The following is an 18,943-nucleotide window of genomic DNA, read 5'->3' as shown; positions in this document are numbered from 1 at the left end:
GAAAAAAAAGACAAAATATAGAAGATACATCAATTTGGCAGTTTGCCGTAGTATAATTTGTATATTCAACCAACAATGAAGACCATCCCAAATTGAGTGGCAGGATGGTCGAGTGGTCTAAGTCGCTGGACTTAGGACGATCCCCTTCCTCTGCGCGGTTAGGCCTTCTGGTCTTTGAATGGACCCGTGGGTTCAAATCCCACTCCGGACAAGTTCTTTCATGTGATGTTTTGGGTACTGTGTTGGCTGTGCGACAGTTTCTTCAATATTGATCAGTTCCATGTTTGTGTACCATAATAACAAGTACAAAATATATAAAATTCGAGTGTTTGGCATTGCGCCGTCTTTTAGCTTTCAATCCAACAAACAGTTAAGACATTAAACCAAAAACTGTCAGGACGGTTGAGTTGGCTCAGGCCCCAGTCACAAGGTGTAATTCTTTCCATGGTGAATTGGGGCTTCTGGGCTCAAGATTGGTCTATCGTCACAAGGATAATTTATACAAAATGCAAGTCCTTCAGTACTCTGTGGTACATTTTTAAACCACCCACATGTAACGAGGCTCATCAACATCTTGTCAGGATGGCCGAGCGGTCTAAGGCGCCAGACTCAAGGTGTAATCTTCCAATGGTAAATGGAGGCTTCTGGTCTCCAAATGGAGGTGTGGGTTCAAGTCCCACTCCTGACCAATACTATTGTTTGAATTTAAGGGGATCATCTTGGCTGTTGGGATGGCTTTTTGGGGACAACTCAGTGGAAGGTTTGAGTCGCACTGTGGACCATAGAAAAAAAAGACAAAATATAGAAGATACATCAATTTGGCAGTTTGCCGTAGTATAATTTGTATATTCAACCAACAATGAAGACCATCCCAAATTGAGTGGCAGGATGGTCGAGTGGTCTAAGTCGCTGGACTTAGGACGATCCCCTTCCTCTGAGCGGTTAGGCCTTCTGGTCTTTGAATGGACCCGTGGGTTCTAATCCCACTCCGGACAAGTTCTTTCATGTGATGTTTTGGGTACTGTGTTGGCTGTGCGACAGTTTCTTCAATATTGATCAGTTCCATGTTTGTGTACCATAATAACAAGTACAAAATATATAAAATTCGAGTGTTTGGCATTGCGCCGTCTTTTAGCTTTCAATCCAACAAACAGTTAAGACATTAAACCAAAAACTGTCAGGACGGTTGAGTTGGCTCAGGCCCCAGTCACAAGGTGTAATTCTTTCCATGGTGAATTGGGGCTTCTGGGCTCAAGATTGGACGACTGTCACAAGGATAATTTATATGCAGTGCAAGTCCTTCAATACTCCGTGGTACATTTTTAAACCACCCACATGTGAAGAGCATAATCAACACCTTGTCAGGATGGCCGAGCGGTCTAAGGCGCCAGACTTAAGGTGTTAATCTTCCAATATTAAATTGGGGCTTTTGGTCTCCAGATGGAGGTGTGGGTTCAAGTCCCACTCCTGACAAATACTTTAGTTTGAATTTCAGGGGATCATCTTGGCTGTTGGGATGGCTTTTTCGGGACAACTCAGTGGAAGGTTTGAGTCGCACTGTGGACCATAGAAAAAAAGACAAAATATAGAAGATACATGTATTTGGCAGTTTGCCGAAGTATAATTTGTATATTCAACCAACAATAAAGACCAACTCCCATTGACTGCCAGGTTTCCCGAGTGGTCTAAGTCGCCAGACTCAAGACCTACTCTTTTCTCTGAGGAATGAGGCCTTCTGGTCTTTGAATGGACCCGTGGGTTCAAATCCCACTCCGGACAAGTTCTTTCATGTGATGTTTTGGGTACTGTGTTGGCTGTGCGACAGTTTCTTCAATATTGATCAGTTCCATGTTTGTGTACCATAATAACAAGTACAAAATATATAAAATTCGAGTGTTTGGCATTGCGCCGTCTTTTAGCTTTCAATCCAACAAACAGTTAAGACATTAAACCAAAAACTGTCAGGACGGTTGAGTTGGCTCAGGCCCCAGTCACAAGGTGTAATTCTTTCCATGGTGAATTGGGGCTTCTGGGCTCAAGATTGGACGACTGTCACGAGAATAATTTATATGCAGTGCAAGTCCTTCAATACTCCGTGGTACATTTTTAAACCACCCACATGTGAAGAGCATAATCAACACCTTGTCTGGATGGCCAAGCGGTCTAAGGCGCCAGGCTTAAGGTGTTAATCTTCCAATATTAAATTGGGGCTTCTGGTCTCCAGATGGAGGTGTGGGTTCAAGTCCCACTCCTGACAAATACTTTAGTTTGAATTTCAGGGGATCATCTTGGCTGTTGGGATGGCTTTTTCGGGACAACTCAGTGGAAGGTTTGAGTCGCACTGTGGACCATAGAAAAAAAGACAAAATATAGAAGATACATCTATTTGGCAGTTTGCCGAAGTATAATTTGTATATTCAACCAACAATAAAGACCAACTCCCATTGACTGCCAGGTTTCCCGAGTGGTCTAAGTCGCCAGACTCAAGACGTACTCTTTTCTCTGAGGAATTAGGCCTTCTGGTCTTTGAATGGACCCGTGGGTTCAAATCCCACTCCGGACAAGTTCTTTCATGTGATGTTTTGGGTACTGTGTTGGCTGTGCGACAGTTTCTTCAATATTGATCAGTTCCATGTTTGTGTACCATAATAACAAGTACAAAATATATAAAATTCGAGTGTTTGGCATTGCGCCGTCTTTTAGCTTTCAATCCAACAAACAGTTAAGACATTAAACCAAAAACTGTCAGGACGGTTGAGTTGGCTCAGGCCCCAGTCACAAGGTGTAATTCTTTCCATGGTGAATTGGGGCTTCTGGGCTCAAGATTGGACGACTGTCACGAGGATAATTTATATAAAGTGCAAGTCCTTCAATACTCCGTGGTCCATTTTTAAACCACCCACATGTGAAGAGCATAATCAACACCTTGTCAGGATGGCCGAGCGGTCTAAGGCGCCAGACTTAAGGTGTTAATCTTCCAACATTAAATTGGGGCTTCTGGTCTCCAGATGGAGGCGTGGGTTCAAGTCCCACTCCTGACAAATACTTTAGTTTGAATTTCAGGGGATCATCTTGGCTGTTGGGATGGCTTTTTGGGGACAACTCAGTGGAAGGTTTGAGTCGCACTGTGGACCATAGAAAAAAAGACAAAATATAGAAGATACATCTATTTGGCAGTTTGCCGAAGTATAATTTGTATATTCAACCAACAATAAAGACCAACTCCCATTGACTGCCAGGTTTCCCGAGTGGTCTAAGTCGCCAGATTCAAGACGTACTCTTTTCTCTGAGGAATTAGGCCTTCTGGTCTTTGAATGGACCCGTGGGTTCAAATCCCACTCCGAACAAGTTCTTTCATGTGATGTTTTGGGTACTGTGTTGGCTGTGCGACAGTTTCTTCAATATTGATCAGTTCCATGTTTGTGTACCACAATAACAAGTACAAAATATATCAAATTCGAGTGTTTGGCATTGCGCCGTCTTTTAGCTTTCAATCCAACAAACAGTTAAGACATTAAACCAAAAACTGTCAGGACGGTTGAGTTGGCTCAGGCCCCAGTCACAAGGTGTAATTCTTTCCATGGTGAATTGGGGCTTCTGGGCTCAAGATTGGACGACTGTCACGAGGATAATTTATATAAAGTGCAAGTCCTTCAATACTCCGTGGTACATTTGTAAACCACCCACATGTGAAGAGCATAATCAACACCTTGTCAGGATGGCCGAGCGGTCTAAGGCGCCAGACTTAAGGTGTTAATCTTCCAATATTAAATTGGGGCTTCTGGTCTCCAGATGGAGGCGTGGGTTCAAGTCCCACTCCTGACAAATACTTTAGTTTGAATTTCAGGGGATCATCTTGGCTGTTGGGATGGCTTTTTGGGGACAACTCAGTGGAAGGTTTGAGTCGCACTGTGGACCATAGAAAAAAAGACAAAATATAGAAGATACATCTATTTGGCAGTTTGCCGAAGTATAATTTGTATATTCAACCAACAATAAAGACCAACTCCCATTGACTGCCAGGTTTCCCGAGTGGTCTAAGTCGCCAGACTCAAGACGTACTCTTTTCTCTGAGGAATTAGGCCTTCTGGTCTTTGAATGGACCCGTGGGTTCAAATCCCACTCCGGACAAGTTCTTTCATGTGATGTTTTGGGTACTGTGTTGGCTGTGCGACAGTTTCTTCAATATTGATCAGTTCCATGTTTGTGTACCATAATAACAAGTACAAAATATATAAAATTCGAGTGTTTGGCATTGCGCCGTCTTTTAGCTTTCAATCCAACAAACAGTTAAGACATTAAACCAAAAACTGTCAGGACGGTTGAGTTGGCTCAGGCCCCAGTCACAAGGTGTAATTCTTTCCATGGTGAATTGGGGCTTCTGGGCTCAAGATTGGACGACTGTCACGAGGATAATTTATATAAAGTGCAAGTCCTTCAATACTCCGTGGTCCATTTTTAAACCACCCACATGTGAAGAGCATAATCAACACCTTGTCAGGATGGCCGAGCGGTCTAAGGCGCCTGACTTAAGGTGTTAATCTTCCAATATTAAATTGGGGCTTCTGGTCTCTAGATGGAGGCGTGGGTTCAAGTCCCACTCCTGACAAATACTTTAGTTTGAATTTCAGGGGATCATCTTGGCTGTTGGGATGGCTTTTTGGGGACAACTCAGTGGAAGGTTTGAGTCGCACTGTGGACCATAGAAAAAAAGACAAAATATAGAAGATACATCTATTTGGCAGTTTGCCGAAGTATAATTTGTATATTCAACCAACAATAAAGACCAACTCCCATTGACTGCCAGGTTTCCCGAGTGGTCTAAGTCGCCAGACTCAAGACGTACTCTTTTCTCTGAGGAATTAGGCCTTCTGGTCTTTGAATGGACCCATGGGTTCAAATCCCACTCCGAACAAGTTCTTTCATGTGATGTTTTGGGTACTGTGTTGGCTGTGCGACAGTTTCTTCAATATTGATCAGTTCCATGTTTGTGTACCATAATAACAAGTACAAAATATATAAAATTCGAGTGCTCGGCATTGCGCCGTCTTCTAGCTTTCAATCCAACAAACAGTTAAGACATTAAACCAAAAACCGTCAGGACGGCTGAGTTGGCTCAGGCCCCAGTCACAAGGTGTAATTCTTTCCATGGTGAATTGGGGCTTCTGGGCTCAAGATTGGTCTATCGTCACAAGGATAATTTATACAAAATGCAAGTCCTTCAGTACTCTGTGGTACATTTTTAAACCACCCACATGTAACGAGGCTCATCAACATCTTGTCAGGATGACCGAGCGGTCTAAGGCGCCAGACTCAAGGTGTAATCTTCCAATGGTAAATGGAGGCTTCTGGTCTCCAAATGGAGGCGTGGGTTCAAGTCCCACTCCTGACAAATACTATTGTTTGAATTTAAGGGGATCATCTTGGCTGTTGGGATGGCTTTTTGGGGACAACTCAGTGGAAGGTTTGAGTCGCACTGTTGACCATAGAAAAAAAAGACAAAATATAGAAGATACATCAATTTGGCAGTTTGCCGTAGTATAATTTGTATATTCAACCAACAATGAAGACCATCCCAAATTGAGTGGCAGGATGGTCGAGTGGTCTAAGTCGCTGGACTTAGGACGATCCCCTTCCTCTGAGCGGTTAGGCCTTCTGGTCTTTGAATGGACCCGTGGGTTCAAATCCCACTCCGGACAAGTTCTTTCATGTGATGTTTTGGGTACTGTGTTGGCTGTGCGACAGTTTCTTCAATATTGATCAGTTCCATGTTTGTGTACCAGAATAACAAGTACTAAATATATAAAATTCGAGTGTTTGGCATTGCGCCGTCTTTTAGCTTTCAATCCAACAAACAGTTAAGACATTAAACCAAAAACTGTCAGGACGGTTGAGTTGGCTCAGGCCCCAGTCACAAGGTGTAATTCTTTCCATGGTGAATTGGGGCTTCTGGGCTCAAGATTGGACGACTATCACGAGGATAATTTATATAAAGTGCAAGTCCTTCAATACTCCGTGGTACATTTTTAAACCACCCACATGTGAAGAGGATAGTCAACACCTTGTCAGGATGGCCGAGCGGTCTAAGGCGCCAGACTCAAGGTGTTAATCTTCCTATATTAAATTGGGACTTCTGGTCTCCGGATGGAGGCGTGGGTTCAAATCCCACTCCTGACAAATACTTTAGTTTGAATTTCAGGGGATCATCTTGGCTGTTGGGATGGCTTTTTGGGGACAACTCAGTGGAAGGTTTGAGTCGCACTGTGGACCATAGAAAAAAAGACAAAATATAGAAGATACATCTATTTGGCAGTTTGCCGAAGTATAATTTGTATATTCAACCAACAATAAAGACCAACTCCCATTGACTGCCAGGTTTCCCGAGTGGTCTAAGTCGCCAGACTCAAGACGTACTCTTTTCTCTGAGGAATTTGGCCTTCTGGTCTTTGAATGGACCCGTGGGCTCAAATCCCACTCCGAACAAGTTCTTTCATGTGATGTTTTGGGTACTGTGTTGGCTGTGCGACAGTTTCTTCAATATTGATCAGTTCCATGTTTGTGTACCATCATAACAAGTACAAAATATATAAAATTCAAGTGCTTGGCATTGCGCCGTCTTTTAGCTTTCTTTCAATCCAACAAACAGTTAAGACATTAAACCAAAAACTGTCAGGACGGTTGAGTTGGCTCAGGCCCCAGTCACAAGGTGTAATTCTTTCCATGGTGAATTTGGGCTTCTGGGCTCAAGATTGGACGACTGTCACGAGGATAATTTATATAAAGTGCAAATCCTTCAATACTCCGTGGTACATTTTTAAACCACCCACATGTGAAGAGGACAATCAACACCTTGTCAGGATGGCCGAGCGGTCTGAGGCGCCAGACTCAAGGCGTTCATCTTCCAATAGTAAATTGGGGCTTCTGGTCTCCGGATGGAGGCGTGGGTTCAAATCCCACTCCTGACAAATTCTTTTGTTTGAATTTAAGGGGATCATCTTGGCTGTTTGGAAGGTTTTTTGGGGACAACTCAGTGGAAGGTTTGAGTCGCACTGTGGACCATAGAAAAAAATGAAAAAATATAGAAGATGCATCTATTTGGCAGTTTGTCGTAGGATAATTTGTATATTCAACCCACAATGAAGACCATCCCAAATTGAATGTAAGCCTGGTCGTGTGGTCTAAGGTGGCAGACTTAGTACGCATCCCTTTTTCTGAGGAATTCGGCCTTCTGGTCTCCGAATGGAACCATGGGTTCAAATCCCACTCCGGACAAGTTCGCTCATTTGATGTATTGGGAATTGAGTTGGCTGTGTGACAGTTTCTTCAAGATTGATCAGTTCCACGTTTGTGTACCACAGAAACAAGGACAAAATATATTTGAAAGAAAGTGCTTGGCATTGCACCCCCTTTTAGGTTTCAATCCAACAAACAGTTAAGACATTTAACCAAAAACCGTCAGGACGGCTGAGTTGGCTCAGGCCCCAGTCACAAGGTGTAATTCTTTCCATGGTGAATATGGGCTTCAGGGCTCAAGATTGGTCTGTCGTCACGAGGATAATTTATACAAAATGCAAGTCCTTCAGTACTCCGTGGTACATTTTTAAACCACCCACATGTAAAGAGGATCATGAACATCTTGTCAGGATGGCCGAGCGGTCTAAGGCGCCAGACTCAAGGTGTAATCTTGCAATGGTAAATAGGGTCTTCTGGTCTCCAAATGGAGGCGTGGGTTCATGTCCCACTCCTGACAAATACTTTTGTTTGAATTTAAGGGGATCATCTTGGCTGTTGGGATGGCTTTTTGGGGACAACTCAGTGGAAGGTTTGAGTCGCACTGTGGACCATAGAAAAAAAAGACAAAATATAGAAGATACATCAATTTGGCAGTTTGCCGTAGTATAATTTGTATATTCAACCAACAATGAAGACCATCCCAAATTGAGTGGCAGGATGGTTGAGTGGTCTAAGTCGCTGGACTTAGGACGATCCCCTTCCTCTGAGCGGTTAGGCCTTCTGGTCTTTGAATGGACCCGTGGGTTCAAATCCCACTCCGGACAAGTTCTTTCATGTGATGTTTTGGGTACTGTGTTGGCTGTGCGACAGTTTCTTCAATATTGATCAGTTCCATGTTTGTGTACCATAATAACAAGTACAAAATATATAAAATTCGAGTGTTTGGCATTGCGCCGTCTTTTAGCTTTCAATCCAACAAACAGTTAAGACATTAAACCAAAAACTGACAGGACGGTTGAGTTGGCTCAGGCCCCAGTCACAAGGTGTAATTCTTTCCATGGTGAATTGGGGCTTCTGGGCTCAAGATTGGACGACTGTCACGAGGATAATTTATATAAAGTGCAAGTCCTTCAATACTCCGTGGTACATTTTTAAACCACCCACATGTGAAGAGCATAATCAACACCTTGTCAGGATGGCCGAGCGGTCTAAGGCGCCAGACTTAAGGTGTTTATCTTCCAATATTAAATTGGGGCTTCTGGTCTCCAGATGGAGGCGTGGGTTCAAGTCCCACTCCCGACAAATACTTTAGTTTGAATTTCAGGGGATCATCTTGGCTGTTGGGATGGCTTTTTGGGGACAACTCAGTGGAAGGTTTGAGTAGCACTGTGGACCATAGAAAAAAAGACAAAATATAGAAGATACATCTATTTGGCAGTTTGCCGAAGTATAATTTGTATATTCAACCAACAATAAAGACCAACTCCCATTGACTGCCAGGTTTCCCGAGTGGTCTAAGTCGCCAGACTCAAGACGTACTCTTTTCTCTGAGGAATTAGGCCTTCTGGTCTTTGAATGGACCCGTGGGTTCAAATCCCACTCTGAACAAATTCTTTCATGTGATGTTTTGGGTACTGTGTTGGCTGTGCGACAGTTTCTTCAATATTGATCAGTTCCATGTTTGTGTACCATAATAAGAAGTACAAAATATATAAAATTCGAGTGCTTGGCATTGCGCCGTCTTCTAGCTTTCAATCCAACAAACAGTTAAGACATTAAACCAAAAACTGTCAGGACGGCTGAGTTGGCTCAGGCCCCAGTCACAAGGTGTAATTCTTTCCATGGTGAATTGGGGCTTCTGGGCTCAAGATTGGTCTATCGTCACAAGGATAATTTATACAAAATGCAAGTCCTTCAGTACTCTGTGGTACATTTTTAAACCACCCACATGTAACGAGGCTCATCAACATCTTGTCAGGATGGCCGAGCGGTCTAAGGCGCCAGACTCAAGGTGTAATCTTCCAATGGTAAATGGAGGCTTCTGGTCTCCAAATGGAGGCGTGGGTTCAAGTCCCACTCCTGACAAATACTATTGTTTGAATTTAAGGGGATCATCTTGGCTGTTGGGATGGCTTTTTGGGGACAACTCAGTGGAAGGTTTGAGTCGCACTGTGGACCATAGAAAAAAAAGACAAAATATAGAAGATACATCAATTTAGCAGTTTGCCGTAGTATAATTTGTATATTCAACCAACAATGAAGACCATCCCAAATTGAGTGGCAGGATGGTCGAGTGGTCTAAGTCGCTGAACTTAGGACGATCCCCTTCCTCTGAGCGGTTAGGCCTTCTGGTCTTTGAATGGACCCGTGGGTTCAAATCCCACTCCGGACAAGTTCTTTCATGTGATGTTTTGGGTACTGTGTTGGCTGTGCGACAGTTTCTTCAATATTGATCAGTTCCATGTTTGTGTACCATAATAACAAGTACAAAATATATAAAATTCGAGTGTTTGGCATTGCGCCGTCTTTTAGCTTTCAATCCAACAAACAGTTAAGACATTAAACCAAAAACTGTCAGGACGGTTGAGTTGGCTCAGGCCCCAGTCACAAGGTGTAATTCTTTCCATGGTTAATTGGGGCTTCTGGGCTCAAGATTGGACGACTGTCACGAGGATAATTTATATGCAGTGCAAGTCCTTCAATACTCCGTGGTACATTTTTAAACCACCCACATGTGAAGAGCATAATCAACACCTTGTCTGGATGGCCAAGCGGTCTAAGGCGCCAGACTTAAGGTGTTAATCTTCCAATATTAAATTGGGGCTTCTGGTCTCCAGATGGAGGTGTGGGTTCAAGTCCCACTCCTGACAAATACTTTAGTTTGAATTTCAGGGGATCATCTTGGCTGTTGGGATGGCTTTTTCGGGACAACTCAGTGGAAGGTTTGAGTCGCACTGTGGACCATAGAAAAAAAGACAAAATATAGAAGATACATCTATTTGGCAGTTTGCCGAAGTATAATTTGTATATTCAACCAACAATAAAGACCAACTCCCATTGACTGCCAGGTTTCCCGAGTGGTCTAAGTCGCCAGACTCAAGACGTACTCTTTTCTCTGAGGAATTAGGCCTTCTGGTCTTTGAATGGACCCGTGGGTTCAAATCCCACTCCGGACAAGTTCTTTCATGTGATGTTTTGGGTACTGTGTTGGCTGTGCGACAGTTTCTTCAATATTGATCAGTTCCATGTTTGTGTACCATAATAACAAGTACAAAATATATAAAATTCGAGTGTTTGGCATTGCGCCGTCTTTTAGCTTTCAATCCAACAAACAGTTAAGACATTAAACCAAAAACTGTCAGGACGGTTGAGTTGGCTCAGGCCCCAGTCACAAGGTGTAATTCTTTCCATGGTGAATTGGGGCTTCTGGGCTCAAGATTGGACGACTGTCACGAGGATAATTTATATAAAGTGCAAGTCCTTCAATACTCCGTGGTCCATTTTTAAACCACCCACATGTGAAGAGCATAATCAACACCTTGTCAGGATGGCGGAGCGGTCTAAGGCGCCAGACTTAAGGTGTTAATCTTCCAATATTAATTTGGGGCTTCTGGTCTCTAGATGGAGGCGTGGGTTCAAGTCCCACTCCTGACAAATACTTTAGTTTGAATTTCAGGGGATCATCTTGGCTGTTGGGATGGCTTTTTGGGGACAACTCAGTGGAAGGTTTGAGTCGCACTGTGGACCATAGAAAAAAAGACATAATATAGAAGATACATCTATTTGGCAGTTTGCCGAAGTATAATTTGTATATTCAACCAACAATAAAGACCAACTCCCATTGACTGCCAGGTTTCCCGAGTGGTCTAAGTCGCCAGACTCAAGACGTGCTCTTTTCTCTGAGGAATTAGGCCTTCTGGTCTTTGAATGGACCCGTGGGTTCAAATCCCACTCCGAACAAGTTCTTTCATGTGATGTTTTGGGTACTGTGTTGGCTGTGCGACAGTTTCTTCAATATTGATCAGTTCCATGTTTGTGTACCATAATAACAAGTACAAAATATATAAAATTCGAGTGCTCGGCATTGCGCCGTCTTCTAGCTTTCAATCCAACAAACAGTTAAGACATTAAACCAAAAACCGTCAGGACGGCTGAGTTGGCTCAGGCCCCAGTCACAAGGTGTAATTCTTTCCATGGTGAATTGGGGCTTCTGGGCTCAAGATTGGTCTATCGTCACAAGGATAATTTATACAAAATGCAAGTCCTTCAGTACTCTGTGGTACATTTTTAAACCACCCACATGTAACGAGGCTCATCAACATCTTGTCAGGATGGCCGAGCGGTCTAAGGCGCCAGACTCAAGGTGTAATCTTCCAATGGTAAATGGAGGCTTCTGGTCTCCAAATGGAGGTGTGGGTTCAAGTCCCACTCCTGACAAATACTATTGTTTGAATTTAAGGGGATCATCTTGGCTGTTGGGATGGCTTTTTGGGGACAACTCAGTGGAAGGTTTGAGTCGCACTGTTGACCATAGAAAAAAAAGACAAAATATAGAAGATACATCAATTTGGCAGTTTGCCGTAGTATAATTTGTATATTCAACCAACAATGAAGACCATCCCAAATTGAGTGGCAGGATGGTCGAGTGGTCTAAGTCACTGGACTTAGGACGATCCCCTTCCTCTGAGCGGTTAGGCCTTCTGGTCTTTGAATGGACCCGTGGGTTCAAATCCCACTCCGGACAAGTTCTTTCATGTGATGTTTTGGGTACTGTGTTGGCTGTGCGACAGTTTCTTCAATATTGATCAGTTCCATGTTTGTGTACCAGAATAACAAGTACTAAATATATAAAATTCGAGTGTTTGGCATTGCGCCGTCTTTTAGCTTTCAATCCAACAAACAGTTAAGACATTAAACCAAAAACTGTCAGGACGGTTGAGTTGGCTCAGGCCCCAGTCACAAGGTGTAATTCTTTCCATGGTGAATTGGGGCTTCTGGGCTCAAGATTGGACGACTATCACGAGGATAATTTATATAAAGTGCAAGTCCTTCAATACTCCGTGGTACATTTTTAAACCACCCACATGTGAAGAGGATAGTCAACACCTTGTCAGGATGGCCGAGCGGTCTAAGGCGCCAGACTCAAGGTGTTAATCTTCCTATATTAAATTGGGACTTCTGGTCTCCGGATGGAGGCGTGGGTTCAAATCCCACTCCTGACAAATACTTTAGTTTGAATTTCAGGGGATCATCTTGGCTGTTGGGATGGCTTTTTGGGGACAACTCAGTGGAAGGTTTGAGTCGCACTGTGGACCATAGAAAAAAAGACAAAATATAGAAGATACATCTATTTGGCAGTTTGCCGAAGTATAATTTGTATATTCAACCAACAATAAAGACCAACTCCCATTGACTGGCAGGTTTCCCGAGTGGTCTAAGTCGCCAGACTCAAGACGTACTCTTTTCTCTGAGGAATTTGGCCTTCTGGTCTTTGAATGGACCCGTGGGCTCAAATCCCACTCCGAACAAGTTCTTTCATGTGATGTTTTGGGTACTGTGTTGGCTGTGCGACAGTTTCTTCAATATTGATCAGTTCCATGTTTGTGTACCATCATAACAAGTACAAAATATATAAAATTCAAGTGCTTGGCATTGCGCCGTCTTTTAGCTTTCAATCCAACAAACAGTTAAGACATTAAACCAAAAACTGTCAGGACGGTTGAGTTGGCTCAGGCCCCAGTCACAAGGTGTAATTCTTTCCATGGTGAATTTGGGCTTCTGGGCTCAAGATTGGACGACTGTCACGAGGATAATTTATATAAAGTGCAAATCCTTCAATACTCCGTGGTACATTTTTAAACCACCCACATGTGAAGAGGACAATCAACACCTTGTCAGGATGGCCGAGCGGTCTGAGGCGCCAGACTCAAGGCGTTCATCTTCCAATAGTAAATTGGGGCTTCTGGTCTCCGGATGGAGGCGTGGGTTCAAATCCCACTCCTGACAAATTCTTTTGTTTGAATTTAAGGGGATCATCTTGGCTGTTTGGAAGGTTTTTTGGGGACAACTCAGTGGAAGGTTTGAGTCGCACTGTGGACCATAGAAAAAAATGAAAAAATATAGAAGATGCATCTATTTGGCAGTTTGTCGTAGGATAATTTGTATATTCAACCCACAATGAAGACCATCCCAAATTGAATGTAAGCCTGGTCGTGTGGTCTAAGGTGGCAGACTTAGTACGCATCCCTTTTTCTGAGGAATTCGGCCTTCTGGTCTCCGAATGGAACCATGGGTTCAAATCCCACTCCGGACAAGTTCGCTCATTTGATGTTTTGGGAATTGAGTTGGCTGTGTGACAGTTTCTTCAAGATTGATCAGTTCCACGTTTGTGTACCACAGTAACAAGGACAAAATATATTTGAAAGAAAGTGCTTGGCATTGCACCCCCTTTTAGGTTTCAATCCAACAAACAGTTAAGACATTTAACCAAAAACCGTCAGGACGGCTGAGTTGGCTCAGGCCCCAGTCACAAGGTGTAATTCTTTCCATGGTGAATATGGGCTTCTGGGCTCAAGATTGGTCTGTCGTCACGAGGATAATTTATACAAAATGCAAGTCCTTCAGTACTCCGTGGTACATTTTTAAACCACCCACATGTAAAGAGGATCATGATCATCTTGTCAGGATGGCCGAGCGGTCTAAGGCGCCAGACTCAAGGTGTAATCTTGCAATGGTAAATAGGGTCTTCTGGTCTCCAAATGGAGGCGTGGGTTCATGTCCCACTCCTGACAAATACTTTTGTTTGAATTTAAGGGGATCATCTTGGCTGTTGGGATGGCTTTTTGGGGACAACTCAGTGGAAGGTTTGAGTCGCACTGTGGACCATAGAAAAAAAAGACAAAATATAGAAGATACATCAATTTGGCAGTTTGCCGTAGTATAATTTGTATATTCAACCAACAATGAAGACCATCCCAAATTGAGTGGCAGGATGGTCGAGTGGTCTAAGTCGCTGGACTTAGGACGATCCCCTTCCTCTGAGCGGTTAGGCCTTCTGGTCTTTGAATGGACCCGTGGGTTCAAATCCCACTCCGGACAAGTTCTTTCATGTGATGTTTTGGGTACTGTGTTGGCTGTGCGACAGTTTCTTCAATATTGATCAGTTCCATGTTTGTGTACCATAATAACAAGTACAAAATATATAAAATTCGAGTGTTTGGCATTGCGCCGTCTTTTAGCTTTCAATCCAACAAACAGTTAAGACATTAAACCAAAAACTGACAGGACGGTTGAGTTGGCTCAGGCCCCAGTCACAAGGTGTAATTCTTTCCATGGTGAATTGGGGCTTCTGGGCTCAAGATTGGTCTATCGTCACAAGGATAATTTATACAAAATGCAAGTCCTTCAGTACTCTGTGGTACATTTTTAAACCACCCACATGTAACGAGGCTCATCAACATCTTGTCAGGATGGCCGAGCGGTCTAAGGCGCCAGACTCAAGGTGTAATCTTCCAATGGTAAATGGAGGCTTCTGGTCTCCAAATGGAGGTGTGGGTTCAAGTCCCACTCCTGACAAATACTATTGTTTGAATTTAAGGGGATCATCTTGGCTGTTGGGATGGCTTTTTGGGGACAACTCAGTGGAAGGTTTGAGTCGCACTGTTGACCATAGAAAAAAAAGACAAAATATAGAAGATACATCAATTTGGCAGTTTGCCGTAGTATAATTTGTATATTCAACCAACAATGAAGACCATCCCAAATTGAGTGGCAGGATGGTCGAGTGGTCTAAGTCGCTGGACTTAGGACGATCCCCTTCCTCTGAGCGGTTAGGCCTTCTGGTCTTTGAATGGACCCGTGGGTTCAAATCCCACTCCGGACAAGTTCTTTCATGTGATGTTTTGGGTACTGTGTTGGCTGTGCGACAGTTTCTTCAATATTGATCAGTTCCATGTTTGTGTACCAGAATAACAAGTACTAAATATATAAAATTCGAGTGTTTGGCATTGCGCCGTCTTTTAGCTTTCAATCCAACAAACAGTTAAGACATTAAACCAAAAACTGTCAGGACGGTTGAGTTGGCTCAGGCCCCAGTCACAAGGTGTAATTCTTTCCATGGTGAATTGGGGCTTCTGGGCTCAAGATTGGACGACTATCACGAGGATAATTTATATAAAGTGCAAGTCCTTCAATACTCCGTGGTACATTTTTAAACCACCCACATGTGAAGAGGATAGTCAACACCTTGTCAGGATGGCCGAGCGGTCTAAGGCGCCAGACTCAAGGTGTTAATCTTCCTATATTAAATTGGGACTTCTGGTCTCCGGATGGAGGCGTGGGTTCAAATCCCACTCCTGACAAATACTTTAGTTTGAATTTCAGGGGATCATCTTGGCTGTTGGGATGGCTTTTTGGGGACAACTCAGTGGAAGGTTTGAGTCGCACTGTGGACCATAGAAAAAAAGACAAAATATAGAAGATACATCTATTTGGCAGTTTGCCGAAGTATAATTTGTATATTCAACCAACAATAAAGACCAACTCCCATTGACTGCCAGGTTTCCCGAGTGGTCTAAGTCGCCAGACTCAAGACGTACTCTTTTCTCTGAGGAATTTGGCCTTCTGGTCTTTGAATGGACCCGTGGGCTCAAATCCCACTCCGAACAAGTTCTTTCATGTGATGTTTTGGGTACTGTGTTGGCTGTGCGACAGTTTCTTCAATATTGATCAGTTCCATGTTTGTGTACCATCATAACAAGTACAAAATATATAAAATTCAAGTGCTTGGCATTGCGCCGTCTTTTAGCTTTCAATCCAACAAACAGTTAAGACATTAAACCAAAAACTGTCAGGACGGTTGAGTTGGCTCAGGCCCCAGTCACAAGGTGTAATTCTTTCCATGGTGAATTTGGGCTTCTGGGCTCAAGATTGGACGACTGTCACGAGGATAATTTATATAAAGTGCAAATCCTTCAATACTCCGTGGTACATTTTTAAACCACCCACATGTGAAGAGGACAATCAACACCTTGTCAGGATGGCCGAGCGGTCTGAGGCGCCAGACTCAAGGCGTTCATCTTCCAATAGTAAATTGGGGCTTCTGGTCTCCGGATGGAGGCGTGGGTTCAAATCCCACTCCTGACAAATTCTTTTGTTTGAATTTAAGGGGATCATCTTGGCTGTTTGGAAGGTTTTTTGGGGACAACTCAGTGGAAGGTTTGAGTCGCACTGTGGACCATAGAAAAAAATGAAAAAATATAGAAGATGCATCTATTTGGCAGTTTGTCGTAGGATAATTTGTATATTCAACCCACAATGAAGACCATCCCAAATTGAATGTAAGCCTGGTCGTGTGGTCTAAGGTGGCAGACTTAGTACGCATCCCTTTTTCTGAGGAATTCGGCCTTCTGGTCTCCGAATGGAACCATGGGTTCAAATCCCACTCCGGACAAGTTCGCTCATTTGATGTTTTGGGAATTGAGTTGGCTGTGTGACAGTTTCTTCAAGATTGATCAGTTCCACGTTTGTGTACCACAGTAACAAGGACAAAATATATTTGAAAGAAAGTGCTTGGCATTGCACCCCCTTTTAGGTTTCAATCCAACAAACAGTTAAGACATTTAACCAAAAACCGTCAGGACGGCTGAGTTGGCTCAGGCCCCAGTCACAAGGTGTAATTCTTTCCATGGTGAATATGGGCTTCTGGGCTCAAGATTGGTCTGTCGTCACGAGGATAATTTATACAAAATGCAAGTCCTTCAGTACTCCGTGGTACATTTTTAAACCACCCACATGTAAAGAGGATCATGATCATCTTGTCAGGATGGCCGAGCGGTCTAAGGCGCCAGACTCAAGGTGTAATCTTGCAATGGTAAATAGGGTCTTCTGGTCTCCAAATGGAGGCGTGGGTTCATGTCCCACTCCTGACAAATACTTTTGTTTGAATTTAAGGGGATCATCTTGGCTGTTGGGATGGCTTTTTGGGGACAACTCAGTGGAAGGTTTGAGTCGCACTGTGGACCATAGAAAAAAAAGACAAAATATAGAAGATACATCAATTTGGCAGTTTGCCGTAGTATAATTTGTATATTCAACCAACAATGAAGACCATCCCAAATTGAGTGGCAGGATGGTCGAGTGGTCTAAGTCGCTGGACTTAGGACGATCCCCTTCCTCTGAGCGGTTAGGCCTTCTGGTCTTTGAATGGACCCGTGGGTTCAAATCCCACTCCGGACAAGTTCTTTCATGTGATGTTTTGGGTACTGTGTTGGCTGTGCGACAGTTTCTTCAATATTGATCAGTTCCATGTTTGTGTACCATAATAACAAGTACAAAATATATAAAATTCGAGTGTTTGGCATTGCGCCGTCTTTTAGCTTTCAATCCAACAAACAGTTAAGACATTAAACCAAAAACTGACAGGACGGTTGAGTTGGCTCAGGCCCCAGTCACAAGGTGTAATTCTTTCCATGGTGAATTGGGGCTTCTGGGCTCAAGATTGGACGACTGTCACGAGGATAATTTATATAAAGTGCAAGTCCTTCAATACTCCGTGGTACATTTTTAAACCACCCACATGTGAAGAGCATAATCAACACCTTGTCAGGATGGCCGAGCGGTCTAAGGCGCCAGACTTAAGGTGTTTATCTTCCAATATTAAATTGGGGCTTCTGGTCTCCAGATGGAGGCGTGGGTTCAAGTCCCACTCCCGACAAATACTTTAGTTTGAATTTCAGGGGATCATCTTGGCTGTTGGGATGGCTTTTTGGGGACAACTCAGTGGAAGGTTTGAGTAGCACTGTGGACCATAGAAAAAAAGACAAAATATAGAAGATACATCTATTTGGCAGTTTGCCGAAGTATAATTTGTATATTCAACCAACAATAAAGACCAACTCCCATTGACTGCCAGGTTTCCCGAGTGGTCTAAGTCGCCAGACTCAAGACGTACTCTTTTCTCTGAGGAATTAGGCCTTCTGGTCTTTGAATGGACCCGTCGGTTCAAATCCCACTCCGAACAAATTCTTTCATGTGATGTTTTGGGTACTGTGTTGGCTGTGCGACAGTTTCTTCAATATTGATCAGTTCCATGTTTGTGTACCATAATAAGAAGTACAAAATATATAAAATTCGAGTGCTTGGCATTGCGCCGTCTTCTAGCTTTCAATCCAACAAACAGTTAAGACATTAAACCAAAAACTGTCAGGACGGCTGAGTTGGCTCAGGCCCCAGTCACATGGTGTAATTCTTTCCATGGTGAATTGGGGCTTCTGGGCTCAAGATTGGTCTATCGTCACAAGGATAATTTATACAAAATGCAAGTCCTTCAGTACTCTGTGGTACATTTTTAAACCACCCACATGTAACGAGGCTCATCAACATCTTGTCAGGATGGCCGAGCGGTCTAAGGCGCCAGACTCAAGGTGTAATCTTCCAATGGTAAATGGAGGCTTCTGGTCTCCAAATGGAGGCGTGGGTTCAAGTCCCACTCCTGACAAATACTATTGTTTGAATTTAAGGGGATCATCTTGGCTGTTGGGATGGCTTTTTGGGGACAACTCAGTGGAAGGTTTGAGTCGCACTGTGGACCATAGAAAAAAAAGACAAAATATAGAAGATACATCAATTTGGCAGTTTGCCGTAGTATAATTTGTATATTCAACCAACAATGAAGACCATCCCAAATTGAGTGGCAGGATGGTCGAGTGGT

The 18,943-nt window shown here is 43.3% G+C and overlaps 10 non-coding genes across 10 annotated transcripts; all 10 read left to right on the top strand.

Annotated features, from left to right (window-relative positions):
• The first annotated feature begins 1,360 nt into the window (after positions 1 to 1,360).
• Positions 1,361 to 1,473, top strand: trnal-uaa (transfer RNA leucine (anticodon UAA)). Its single transcript has 2 exons — positions 1,361 to 1,398; positions 1,428 to 1,473. It is a non-coding gene; the product is annotated as a tRNA-Leu (tRNA).
• Positions 1,474 to 2,928: 1,455 nt separating this feature from the next.
• Positions 2,929 to 3,041, top strand: trnal-uaa (transfer RNA leucine (anticodon UAA)). Its single transcript has 2 exons — positions 2,929 to 2,966; positions 2,996 to 3,041. It is a non-coding gene; the product is annotated as a tRNA-Leu (tRNA).
• Positions 3,042 to 3,712: 671 nt separating this feature from the next.
• trnal-uaa (transfer RNA leucine (anticodon UAA)) lies at positions 3,713 to 3,825 on the top strand. The gene is made up of 2 exons: positions 3,713 to 3,750; positions 3,780 to 3,825. It is a non-coding gene; the product is annotated as a tRNA-Leu (tRNA).
• Positions 3,826 to 6,064: 2,239 nt separating this feature from the next.
• Positions 6,065 to 6,177, top strand: trnal-caa (transfer RNA leucine (anticodon CAA)). The gene is made up of 2 exons: positions 6,065 to 6,102; positions 6,132 to 6,177. It is a non-coding gene; the product is annotated as a tRNA-Leu (tRNA).
• Positions 6,178 to 8,422: 2,245 nt separating this feature from the next.
• Positions 8,423 to 8,535, top strand: trnal-uaa (transfer RNA leucine (anticodon UAA)). The gene is made up of 2 exons: positions 8,423 to 8,460; positions 8,490 to 8,535. It is a non-coding gene; the product is annotated as a tRNA-Leu (tRNA).
• A 671-nt stretch (positions 8,536 to 9,206) lies between these two features.
• Positions 9,207 to 9,318, top strand: trnal-caa (transfer RNA leucine (anticodon CAA)). Its single transcript has 2 exons — positions 9,207 to 9,244; positions 9,273 to 9,318. It is a non-coding gene; the product is annotated as a tRNA-Leu (tRNA).
• A 3,024-nt stretch (positions 9,319 to 12,342) lies between these two features.
• trnal-caa (transfer RNA leucine (anticodon CAA)) lies at positions 12,343 to 12,455 on the top strand. Its single transcript has 2 exons — positions 12,343 to 12,380; positions 12,410 to 12,455. It is a non-coding gene; the product is annotated as a tRNA-Leu (tRNA).
• A 3,025-nt stretch (positions 12,456 to 15,480) lies between these two features.
• On the top strand, positions 15,481 to 15,593 carry trnal-caa (transfer RNA leucine (anticodon CAA)). Its single transcript has 2 exons — positions 15,481 to 15,518; positions 15,548 to 15,593. It is a non-coding gene; the product is annotated as a tRNA-Leu (tRNA).
• Positions 15,594 to 17,834: 2,241 nt separating this feature from the next.
• Positions 17,835 to 17,947, top strand: trnal-uaa (transfer RNA leucine (anticodon UAA)). Its single transcript has 2 exons — positions 17,835 to 17,872; positions 17,902 to 17,947. It is a non-coding gene; the product is annotated as a tRNA-Leu (tRNA).
• Positions 17,948 to 18,618: 671 nt separating this feature from the next.
• Positions 18,619 to 18,730, top strand: trnal-caa (transfer RNA leucine (anticodon CAA)). Its single transcript has 2 exons — positions 18,619 to 18,656; positions 18,685 to 18,730. It is a non-coding gene; the product is annotated as a tRNA-Leu (tRNA).
• Positions 18,731 to 18,943: the final 213 nt, after the last annotated feature.

This window comes from Idiotropiscis lumnitzeri, chromosome 12 (assembly GCF_059441095.1).
Source record: "Idiotropiscis lumnitzeri isolate Australia: NSW breed Sydney's pygmy pipehorse chromosome 12, RoL_Ilum_1.0, whole genome shotgun sequence".
In the NCBI taxonomy this organism is placed as follows: Eukaryota; Metazoa; Chordata; class Actinopteri; order Syngnathiformes; family Syngnathidae; genus Idiotropiscis; species Idiotropiscis lumnitzeri.
The sequence above is the reverse complement of the archived record's forward strand: the minus strand, read 5'-3'. Positions and strand labels throughout refer to the sequence as shown.